Below are 12,901 nucleotides of genomic sequence, written 5' to 3' on the forward strand. Positions count from 1 at the left end.
TGCTCCTCCAGCAGCTGCTGGATTTGCTGCTGCTGCTGTTGATGCTGTATAGAAGTAGGTGAAGTACTAGTGGTTAATGTGTGCTAAGGTGGTAAATATGTAATTAGTAGGGGAGAGTGGGGCAGATTTGAATGAAATTCATATTTAATTTTTTAATTTTTAATTTTTTGACAAATTTTATTTTTAATAATTACAATCCCGTAGTCTAGATAGTTTTCAATACTATTTGACTCATGAAAACCTTATATATTAAATAACCAATTTAATTTCTAATTATAAAGTTAAGTATATTTTTATTATTACCCACCTATGGGGTAGATTTGAACGTGCAAGGGGTAGATTTGAATATGTGTCTTAAATAATTAAAGAACCCCATTTGAATGTTGAACATGAATAAATATTAAACTAAGTTAAACTTTTTATTTATTTTAATAATAAAAATAGCTCAAAATAGTATAATAACAATTTTTTACAATTATGTTTAGATGTTTTCTTGTCAACTTTTTTTTTTACTGTGAAAATTTAGTTTTTTGGGTTTTCTTATAAATAAATCCACATCTTGTGACATAAATCCAGTAAACTAGTCTATTCCAGCCATAATATAGGTATTTTAAGAAGGAGGAACCTATATACACCCTATTATTTACCCTATTAATGAAGATTCAAATCTACCCCTTGCCATAATAGTCAATAATAATAGTAATATAAATTTTAATAACTTATTATAAATAATGTATGTACATTAAATATATTACTAGGCAACAATATTTTGAATAGGTATATTAAATTCTAAACTTATGATTTTGAATTTTAGTTTCCAAAATGTTCTTATGGAAACACCTATATTTTTTTTTTAAAAAGTCGGAAAATCATTATCATTTTTGTTTATCACAAAATTTTTCAAAAATGCCTGATAATCACATATGGTATAGAAAACCAACTTATTATTATTATTTTATTATTTTTATTAATTTAAATAATCTGTAACAAATTATATTAGACAAATTCAAATGTACCCCGCATTCAAATCTGCCCTCACTCTCCCCTAATACATTGCATAGTATAACAATCCTAAAATAATTACTTACAGAATTGTTTTGGGCGTCTGCTTTATGTTTTCCAATTTGTAAGTATTATTTTTGGCACATTTATCTTTGCCAATTTAATAAAATAATATTTGCAATAGTAATGCCACAGACTAAAAAAAATTTTATATACTTTACTCGCGTTTCAGGCGCTTTTCATCCCTGACACGAGGGTACCCCGTAATGAGTCATCTTAGAATTTTCCCCGCACACGGCACATGACGTGGGCTCGGACTGAGAATTGCTGTAAAGGGAATTAACTATAATTATCAGTAATAGCATTGGTTATACATAGTAATGGTAATTACAATAACGATAACTTGATGGCATGCTCGGCGTTGAAAGAATACATTAGAAAATTCCCATTTCCGAACATCAGACACAACCATGATAATATAGGTAATGATAGACTGTTACCAGTCTTTTGGGTGACATTGTATATTATCGTGTCGTATTGTATCGTTTATACGTTTGTTTTTAAATTTTATATTTTTTCGCTGTTTATAAGTTTAAAATTAAAAAATGGAGTTGGAGCTAATTAATTTAAACAAAAAATACTCTCAGGTTTCGGGCATTTTAAAGTTATAATTTTCGAAAAACGAGCGTTTGTCACCTGTATGTTGCTCTTGCTGTACATCCCCATTTGTACACACTTCTTCCACTGGCAGTACCGGCAATCGTTTCTTGTTTCTTTATTAACAGTACATTGTTTGATGACGGGTTATCCAGTTGTACTGTTTTTCGTGGTTTGCTGTCCGCTTCTGAAATTCTACACGACAGCCAAATACAATGGTATAAATCATTATGAAATAGTAATATTACATATTATGGTCTTTTTCCTTAAGAGTACGTTGTACCAATAGATAATAAAAGAATGGCCATGTTATGTATACAACGCAAGAGGTTTTATTAATGAGGAAGAGAGAAGAGCGATCTCTCACTCCCTATGCAAATGGACTTTTTATGTTATGCTTATGTTATATAATATTGTATATAAATGTATTGTAAGTCACAACAGGGACTAGACCTTTTTTAGCTCCTACAACTTCCAAGGCTTAATAATAATATATAATTTGGACTCACCTGGCAGACGAATCAACAGCTTGTTGCTGCTGCACTTGGTGTAGTTGCTGTATTTGTTGCTGCTGTATAGTAGTACCATAATTTATATGTTTATAAATTGGCTATTTAGAATTTTTTCATTTTTTGTACAAAAAAATAAAAATAAAAAAGTTTATATTATACGTATAGTGCAAGAGTTTATTGAAAACCTTTTGAATTTTCTACGAAAAACATTTACTTAACAAAGCATTTTTCCCATTTCTTAATACATTAACCTAAAATAAATATATATTATAAAATGAAAAATCTTTGGATACAATATTAAATAAAATTATACTGTAAATACACACTTGATCTTCATAAACTGTATCTTTATTTTTGTCCAAAAATCCGTCTGAAGAATATTTGACATCACCAGCAAAATGTTTAATTGTAAAATCCATTCCACCTTTTTTTAAATAATATAATAAACATAATATAATAATAAGTTTTAAAAAATAAACAAGTTTTATTGCATATTTACATACCAAATTTAGGTTTTAAAAACCTATCATTTTTATCATATTTTTTACATAATTTTTGAGTCCAAGATGCATCATTTTTACCTAAATTGGTACATAATTTCTCTTGTGGGCCACAGTATAGGTTTTTTTGCATATTTGAAATTTCCTATGCATAATTCTCCTTTTTTAGCTCCTACAACTTCCAAGGCTTAATAATAATATATAATTTGGACTCACCTTGGCAGACGAATCAACAGCTTGTTGCTGCTGCACTTGGTGTAGTTGCTGTATTTGTTGCTGCTGTATAGTAGTACCATAATTTATATGTTTATAAATTGGCTATTTAGAATTTTTTCATTTTTTGTACAAAAAAATAAAAATAAAAAAGTTTATATTATACGTATAGTGCAAGAGTTCATTGAACATATAAAAAAAAAAAAATGAAAAAATATTGATTAGAATACAAGGTATTTCATTTGTCAGAACTTCGTGGGATACCCTGTAGAATGTAGATATTTCTTATGATTAGGTTAGGTTAGCAACTTAAAAATCTATTGATATATTGTTTTTTTTTTATTATTACTCAATTCTATATGAAATCAGATTTCTTTTGAAAACATGTTTTATAATACCTATACATATATTAATTTTATAAATGTTATATTATAAAAAATTGTAATCAATCATAAAAAAAAAAATGTTTTGACATATATTATGTAAAAAATATTTTAATACATATTTGCAGCTTAAGCCAAAGCTAAAAATGTCTTGTTAAAATATATATTATATATAAAGATGTCACTTATAATTATATTTGCAACTTAATAATCTTGATATTGTTTTTGTTTTTTTTATTGCTCAATTTGATTTTTGAGCAAATGTTTTACAATAGATATTAGTTTTATATTTTATGTTATATATATGTATTGTATTATTATAAAAAAAAACTCATATATTTGCAATGAATAAAATAAAGGAAAGTTATATTTTTATAAATCTTAAATTGTGTTAATAAATTATTTATTATGTACCTATATAAAATTTAAAAAATTTAACCTGCAAAACACTTTGGAGCTTTTGACATCATTTTATTTTCTGGTTTCAGAATACAGTGTTATTATATAATCAGTGTTAGGGGGGTTAAGACTGTGATCCAGAGCAGTTAGTATTCGCATATAGTGATGGGTACTTTCAATTCATTTCAGTGAACTAATTCATGTGATTCAGCTCATTAAAATGAATCTATTCACTGAATCAATTCAATGATTCAGTGATTCAATGAATTCTATATAAAACTCTCACTCTGTATTATTGTATTAATATGTTATATTTATTTACATTGAAAATACAAAACATAAAATGTTTAATATGTTGTGATTTTTTTTCATTTTTGACATATGTATTTTGTGTAAATCGTAAATTAATGTAAAATTGTAAAAGAAAGTGATTCGTGAATTAGAATTACTAAATAGCATAACAAAATGTAATAATTGATAATGTATATTGTATAACGTGGTACAATAATAATAATATATTATTAACTTAATAGTGTACTTAAATGAGTATTTAATTCTTTTATTGGTAATTTGTAATTTTAAATTTAATCATGATTCGTAGAGAGTTGGGGTCAATTCTTCCAAAAACTGATAAGAGAAATTTGGAATTAACCTCAAAATATTGGAAAAAAAAAAAAGCCAACTCCTAAAAACTCAAAACAATCATAGTAAAAATTTTGTTTTTGCGCATTTGTCGCACTGCACTAAATACATTATTTATCCATCATCTTATATTTATTATTTATGTAGTTGCTAGTTAACCGTTATTTAATATTTAACCGTCATCTCTACTCATTACTCATTAGTAATTTTACGGTTTTTACTTTTGGCCTTTACGGCTTTACATTTTATAACTTAATAAGTAAGAGTTCAAGACTGGGAAACACTTAACATTACGAGAAGAATAAAAAAAAAATGTTCAGCAATTAAATACACTTTAAACAATACTATATTATATTATAATATTTTAGGTATGTATACAAAAAATATTTATATTTATATTTACACTTTTAACACTTTATTTTACATAGGTATTAGGTGCCTACGCACAATAAATAATAAAAATGATCTATTGACTATTGAGGAGGGCGTGGACCCAACTCCCTTCTCAAATAATCTGCATTGGCATTACCCATCCTCCTAAGGCAAGACAACACATCACCATCTTCATTGAGTTGCTCAATAGCTGTACGTAAAAGCAAACTATTGCTAGCACGATTAAGTCTAGAAGCCGGATCTCTGATCTGTACAAAACATAAAATATTTCAAAGTTGTACTTTACATTGAGTAAGTATTTTTTTAATTGAATAAGGTAATACCGTTAAATGTCTGCTAGCCTGAATAAATTCAACATAAAATTGATTTTCCAATATTCTGAGTTTTTCTAAAAATAAATAAATAGCAATAGGCAATATATTCAAAGAAATTAATTAAAATCAATACATTGAATAATATTATATAGGTAGTAATTCATTGAAAATAATTTAATCTGTAATGAGTACTTGAACTTGCATCAGTTTGCTGAGTTAGCCCTCCTGGCTTATATAGTATTTATTTTTATTTTTTAAAGATTCCCCCAACATTGTCATCAAAACTCATTGATATCTTATACATTATAAAATAATTGTGTTTATTAAGCAATACACTGTATGTATATACTCAGGAAATAAATAAAAAAATAGCAATTAAATCAATCTTTTTTGGGCTTCCTTGAATAAATCCTAGTTGCACCACTCACTGACTACATGTACTAATACAGTTAGATAAAAAATTATACACTTATAAACAAAAAAATGTACTTTTTATATAATGATACCTAATGTTAGTTTATAATTGTACAAAGGAAATCATGATTAAATTACTTTATGCATTATATCATTATTAAAGCAGACATAAATTATTATTAATTACTAGTTAGCTAACTGAAAAAAATATTAATACTTGACAATAATAGTATCAAGTCCAAGAGTAGGTATAAGTTATGTTACACAGCGCAAAACTCATTTGAATTATTGTGCTAGCTTACTTCTTTTGATGGTACATATTTTATTGTTCATTAAATCAGTGACATGTGTATCATAAATAGGGAATGTTGGTAGGTTTCTGAAAATAAATATGTATACAAATATATTAGGTAATGTAAATTAGAGTTGTAACTTAGTAAGTACTAAGTAGCATTCATCAATTTATCAATTTATCATATATCCCTTTACTATACAAAGTAAGATAATAAGGCATAATTAAATATAGGATTATATTATATTTTAATCTATAGTTATGAACTCATATATTTTTAGTGCTTCTTACGTATAAAGTCCCACATGTTTGGATGCTTGCCAAAATACCTCAATAGCTGAGCATGAAAGGACTCCAGATAATTATTTGTCCTTACTTCACTACCATATACACTTATCATATTTGGCCCAACTGTACGAAGCCAAAAGTTCTGTATGTAACTATTTGAACAAGAAAATTTATATAAGTGTGACTATTAATTCATATTATAGGAATTTTTAATCTACCCTATTAAAAAGTTTTGCATTTGTAGATAAATATCTGAATAATGTTGGACATATTCCATTACCTACCTACTACTTTATCTACAACAATCACATTCAAACCTTCATAATAACACAAAAAATGTAAGTTTAGTAGTGTTAAAATTGTTTTGATGTATTACTTATTAGTTATTAAGTATGAATTATGATACATCTGAAACAACATGAGGAGTACATTAAAAACATACTATTTATTTATCTTACAAAGTCACAGTCATGTGTGGATTGCTTGCCTGTGATTTAGTAATTTGACTGTTTAATTGTATAGTATTAGTATTAGTTTTGTTATTGAATTAGTAATTCATAATATCAAAACATTTAGGTATACGTTAATGGTTGTTTTTATTTTTCTTCATAAGGTACACTTACAGAGAACATTAAATAATACAAGTAAAGACTATATCTAATGAACACAACTATAAAACCAAGATATTGACTAAATAATATGTAATTTTTATATTATTTAATAACGATAGGTAAGTACACTAAACATTGTTTTTTAACAATGAATCGCCTATTTAACCTTGCCTAATTTCATTAGTTAATAATAATAAAAATAAGTATATTTTCCATCAAGAAAGATAGTACAATGTAATAATTAGCATAAGCTTAAATTTAAAGTTGATGGATCTCCTCGTTAGCCAATGGCTGTGCTAGAGGAGAGAGTTCCATAGATAAATGGTTAGATATAAATGTTAACTAGATATATATAAGGGAGACAAAAAAAAAAATATATATATATATATATATATATATATATAACAAATCAAAGATTACAACAATAGTATTTAAATGAATATTACTGAAATAAACTATTAATACAATTTTTATAAATTGAAAATTTTTTGAAATTATGTACAGTCAAATCATGATCATAACAAAATTGAATAAACTTGAATTGAGTGCATTGCTGTCCAAAAACTGTCCTAATTTTAGGAATAATGACATTTGACTAAGATTTAAGTCTGGTAGAATAATTATGACTTGGTACAGCAATGTCATCCTTAAAATTATACATTAATAAACAAATATTTTTTAGGTACAAAGATTGTAAGTTTAATATATTTAATTCTCTATATAATTTAGATGTTTGAAACAAGTGATGCATATTAAAAATGAATTTTATCAGCGAATTTATCGTTAAAATAGGTAATCTCATAATATATTTTTGTATTTGTATATAATATTGTCAACACTTTTGAAACCCATATGAAATAGAAATAAAAGTATAGAATACCTAACCAAGTTAAAAATCAAAATATAAAGAAAAAAAAAATTACATCTAGTATATGACATTCGAAAATATCTACAGTCACACAATAAAATAAGTAATATTTAAATAAATAAGTATTAATTCTTATAAATAAAAAAAAAAACTCATGATTTGCTATGGTTATGAAAGGGATAATACAGAAGTTTTGAAACACACTAGGTATATAGAGATAGCTTATAATATTATCTACATAAAGATTCTATTCAAATTTATCTAATTAAAAATCAATTTTTTCCTATGACGAGGATTTTATTCCGGGGCTTTTTTTCCTGAATACCCTATTACTAGTATGTGTAATACTTTACAATTATTTATATTTTTAATATTTTACCTTCGAAGGTTCTATCTTAATAAATAATACAACACTGGTTAGGTTAGGTACACCGTACACTTATAATATATTCGAAAGATTTATGTATACATTTATTTGTTTTTTGGTTATAGTCAGCAAAAGAGAGCTTCCTGATAAACTAAAAAGTGACTTACACATGGACTAATTCAACAATGTAATCTTCACTTCATATATCTACCAGTGCCACAACTACCACTGGTACAGGCGTTACAAGGCAAATGTGATGTATTAAAAGATTCAATATTGTAGTTGCAGCACTGATATCAACCATAGTAGTTGTCATACAACTATCCAGCTACTCATCATGAGTAAATTTTACCCTTAAAGTTATATTTTGTATATTTGAATGTTTTAGTATAAATATTTTATTTTTATTTTGTATTTCGGGTTTTAATTAATAACAAACATGTAACAAAAAGAATATATATTTTTATGTTTTAAATTTAGGCTATAATTTTTTTAATATATTTTATATAAATTCGCAGTTTTATACTATGAGTGTATCTTATGTAACCAAGTACCTTATATATAATATATATAGATGATAATATTATCATCTATACTTGTTATATAAAGAGAAGTCGTTAGTTACCGTTGTCAAAAGTAATCTATGGAACTACTGAACTGATTTCAAACATTTTTTCACCAATAGAAAGCTACATTCTTTGTGAGTGTCATAGGCTAATTTAAAAAGGGAATTGATCACCCCCGGTAGGTGCTCAAACAGGATTTTTGATATTTATGATAGAAATGTTTGTTTATTAATGGTTGCTATGGATCATAGGAATTGAAAATAATATTTATTTGTTATTATTTTTTTTTTTAATTTGAATATTAATGGAGCGTCTCAATCTCATTCGTTTCAATCAGTCGAAGTTACGATCAGACGAGTACATCCCCTTGCGTGACGCTATCGCTACTGAAGGGGACGTGGCCAACATTGGTTGTTTGACCACTCTCTCAGCTACTCATGTTAAAAGCACACGCATGATGCATTCAATCGCGAATTGCAACGGGAGCAAGACTATGATCGGGATGAGCTGGCTGAATGAGTCGAAAAAATGTGTCAAAAAAAAGAACAAAACCCCATCTTTCTTTTAACATAATCACAAATCTGTGGAAAATTATATAAATAATTATACCACTAAATAGTTATGGTGAAACTTATTTATTCGATGATGGTCGCATATTTCATCTTGGTGGTAAGAGTAATTCTCAATATTTTCTTGAATCCAGTCATATTTTTGACTCAAACCATCATCGAGTAAATAAGTCACCATGACTATTTAGTGGCATAATTATTAGTATAGTTTTCTATTAATTTGTGATTAATGATTATGTTAAACAAAAGAAGAAGATGGTGTTTGGCTCTTTTGCTCATAATTAAACCATACTGCAACAAGTAAAATTTGGTGCTTCTAACTCAGTACCAAGGACTGTGTGAACAGCATAAGCTTCAACTATCTATTTTCTACCTACCAACATAATATATTTAAAAAAAAATAAGAAAATAAAATATAAAAACATTATATAGGTAGTTACTATTGTTATTTAACTTCAAAAGTGGTTCTTTATCAACAGTAGGTATACTCAAAAAATGCATGGGAAACAATACATAAGCACAGTTTATTTTTATACTCATTTTAAGTTCAAATTTGGATGAAATTACATATTAAAAAACCTAGAATAACTATTTTAGTTATTTTGTTGTGATTGTATAATATTATTCTTGGGTATACTTGAAACTTCTAAAGTATATTATTATATATCTATGGTAGTATCACGGTTTGTTGTACCTAATGGATATTGTGATATGATTAATTTGGAATTTATTATAGCTACCAATTATAGGTCAATTTTTTTTTTAATACCATAGATAGAAGTATATAATAATATGTCTTATACGTAGACTGACATACCGTCTCCGCTCAGAATCGTTTTCTTATACAATGATATTATATCATTGAATTCAAATTTAATACCATCCATTATACAGTGACCCACTTGTAAATTACTGTACAGCAGACCGACATCCACTTACCCACCTTTTTTAAATTGGCATTGCAACCACACCAAGCTATTAAGTCGTACGTATTGAATTCACGCCATTACAATGTAATATTCTAATAAGGTTTTTATTTAATATTTTATTTGCTATAATGAAAAAGTAAGATAGTTATCTTATTCTAATTATTGAATTATCTATATGAACATTCTAATTTTAAACTTACAAGTGTTTTGTTTCGATGAGAAAGTTGAATCTAGTTGGTACTTTTGTTGAGGTCAAAATAAAATAAAATTTGCCAATAAGTTTCAAAAGCGCCCGGAAATTTCTCATGTAACAATTTTCTTATTTTGTTGTAATTTAAACAAAAAAAACCGTAGGTACTTGAGATTTATATCATATATTTATTTTATCAATTTCTAGACTTGATAAAATTTTCAAAATATTTTGACTCGTTTTACGAATAATTTCAGATTTCAATTTTTTTAGTTTTTTTTTTTTTTCTATAAATATCAATAAACTTATATTTGTTGGGGCCAAAAAGCATCAAAATACAAGGCTCCTGATATATTGCTTAAATAGAAGTTGAAAAATATTAGAAATACATAGGCACAATTTTTTTTTATAAGCATTTAAAGTTCGAATTTTGACAAAATGTATCAAATTTAAAATTTAAGGCCCCTGCAAACCCTATTAATTTTTCATCAAAACGACCTTATAGTGACTGACAAAATTAAAGTACTTCTATTGGTTCGATTTAAAAAATGTGAAGATGTTTTGATTGGTCAACAAGTCTACTTTGCATCGGTCGGAGCATATTTTTATATTTTACATATTTTTTAATATATTCAATACCTACTAAAAATTTATAAATTTATTAAATGTAAAATATTTATTATCGTCAAGAATTTGCTAAAATTAAAAAAGTGCTCAGACCGATGCAAAGAAAACTTGTTTACCAACACAAACATATTTATATTTTTTAATTCGAACCACTAGAAGTACCTTAATTTTTGTTAGTGTTCCGGCTATTTTATGTCCATAAATTGGTTTTGAATATTTTGATATAGACATGTGCATGTCGTTCGTGCGACCATGAACCAGATAAGAAATAATAATGTATTGTAAATTGATATGGTTCGCGGGTGTAGGTAGAGGAGTATACACACACTAATGATAATTTACTACATACACAAAGACGATCAGTAATCGCTTGGAACGAAATAATTGCCTAAACACAACTCCTTAAAAATTACACATTTGCAGGGGCCTTAATAATTATTTTGTAGTTAGAAATATATAAAATATTCAACTTTTATAGCTAAGGATTGAAAATTTAAAACAAGGTTCTACGTAAATAGGTTACCTATATATAAATTACTTTATTCACAATAATATCAAATGTAGCTATAGGTATAGTAATATTATAGGCTGACTGACAGTCTTCGCTCAGAATAGTTTTTCTTATACAATGATATTATATCATTGAATTAAAATTTAACATCGTCCATTACAGTAGATTCTATTTTAAGACAATGGTAATGCCTGATTTCTTAAATACCTATTATAATAAAAATAGTCAAGTACCTTCATATAGTTTAAGACTGTTTAAAAACTGTCTCAAAACATTGATGTTCATATTTTCATTTGTTCATAAAATTCAATGGTGCTTTAACAAAAGTTTATGATTTATGAATCCATGGGTTTCAAATTATTTGCCAAAATGTTTTAGAACAATAATAATTATTATATTATATTATTTTTTAAATAATTTGTATTGATTGTTGTTCTTTATGTATAAAAAGGTGGGTAAGTGGATGTCGCTCTGCTGTACAGTAGGTTACAAGTGGGTCACTGTATAATGGATGGTATTAAATTTGAATTCAATGATATAATATCACTGTATAAGAAAAACGATTCTGAGTGGAGACGGTTTGTCAGTCTAGGTATTAGACATACCTGTTATAGGTAGGTATACTTATCTATAGTATTAAAAAAAAATTGACCTATAATAGGTATTAATAATAAATTCTAAATTAATCATATCACAATATCCATCAGGTAACGCGATATACATCAACGACAAACCGTGTTACTATCATAGATATATAATAGTATACTTTAGAAGTTTCAAGTACCCACAAATAATATTATACAATCATTACAATCACAACAAAATAAATAAAATATTTATTCCAGGTTTTTTAATACGTAATTTCATCCAAATTTGAACTTAAAATGACTATAAAAATAAACTGTGCTTATGTATTTCTTAGAATTTTTGGTAACAGAATTAAATATTTACGTGGAATCTTGTTTTAAATTTTCAATCCTTAGATATAAAAGTTGAACATTTTATAAATTTTTAACTACAAAATATTTATTCAATTTTAAATTTGATAAATTTTGACAAGATTTTAACGTCAAATGCTTATAAAAAAAAATTGTGCATATGTATTTTTAATATTTTTCAACTGCTATTGTAACAATGTATCAAGAACCCTGTATTAATTTTTTACACTTTTTGGCCCATAGATAAAACTTTATTGATATTTATAGAAAAAAAACTAAAAAAATTAGAAAACTTACAATGTCCGTAAACAGCTCAAAAAGAGTCAAATTATTTCAAAATTTTATCGTATATAGAAAATGCTAATATAAACATTCAGTGAAATTTTCAAGTTTCTACAGTCACTCGTTTTTTAATTACAACAAAATAAGAAAATCGTTACGTAAGAAATCGAGTGAATATCAAATGTTGTAAAAATATGAATTTGAAACGCTCATAAAAATTTAATTTGAATTTCTTATTGACATTTTTTTTTAGATAAAGGTAGATTATCCTATAAGGAATCTAGTATTATATTTTAAAATCTTAGTTCTAAAAAGAAAAATTTTTACGAATTATTAACTAAACATAATTTACTAATTTTCGTGATTTTTCCATATTTTGTCAATTTTTGAACTTTAAATACTAATAAAAAAAAACTGTGACTAAGAATTTTTAA

General features: G+C 26.1%; 2 long non-coding RNA genes across 2 annotated transcripts; one reads left to right on the top strand and one right to left on the bottom strand.

Annotated features, from left to right (window-relative positions):
- Positions 1-2,381: 2,381 nt before the first annotated feature.
- On the bottom strand, positions 2,382-2,767 carry LOC103308272. Its single transcript, XR_003839834.1, has 3 exons — positions 2,753-2,767; positions 2,498-2,595; positions 2,382-2,422 (listed from the first exon to the last, which is right to left on the bottom strand). It is a non-coding gene; the product is annotated as an uncharacterized LOC103308272 (long non-coding RNA).
- A 2,088-nt stretch (positions 2,768-4,855) lies between these two features.
- LOC103308268 lies at positions 4,856-8,292 on the top strand. The gene is made up of 4 exons (XR_510384.3): positions 4,856-4,992; positions 6,003-6,347; positions 6,623-6,739; positions 7,981-8,292. It is a non-coding gene; the product is annotated as an uncharacterized LOC103308268 (long non-coding RNA).
- Positions 8,293-12,901: the final 4,609 nt, after the last annotated feature.

This window comes from Acyrthosiphon pisum, chromosome A3 (genome assembly GCF_005508785.2).
Source record: "Acyrthosiphon pisum isolate AL4f chromosome A3, pea_aphid_22Mar2018_4r6ur, whole genome shotgun sequence".
Lineage (NCBI taxonomy): Eukaryota > Metazoa > Arthropoda > Insecta > Hemiptera > Aphididae > Acyrthosiphon > Acyrthosiphon pisum.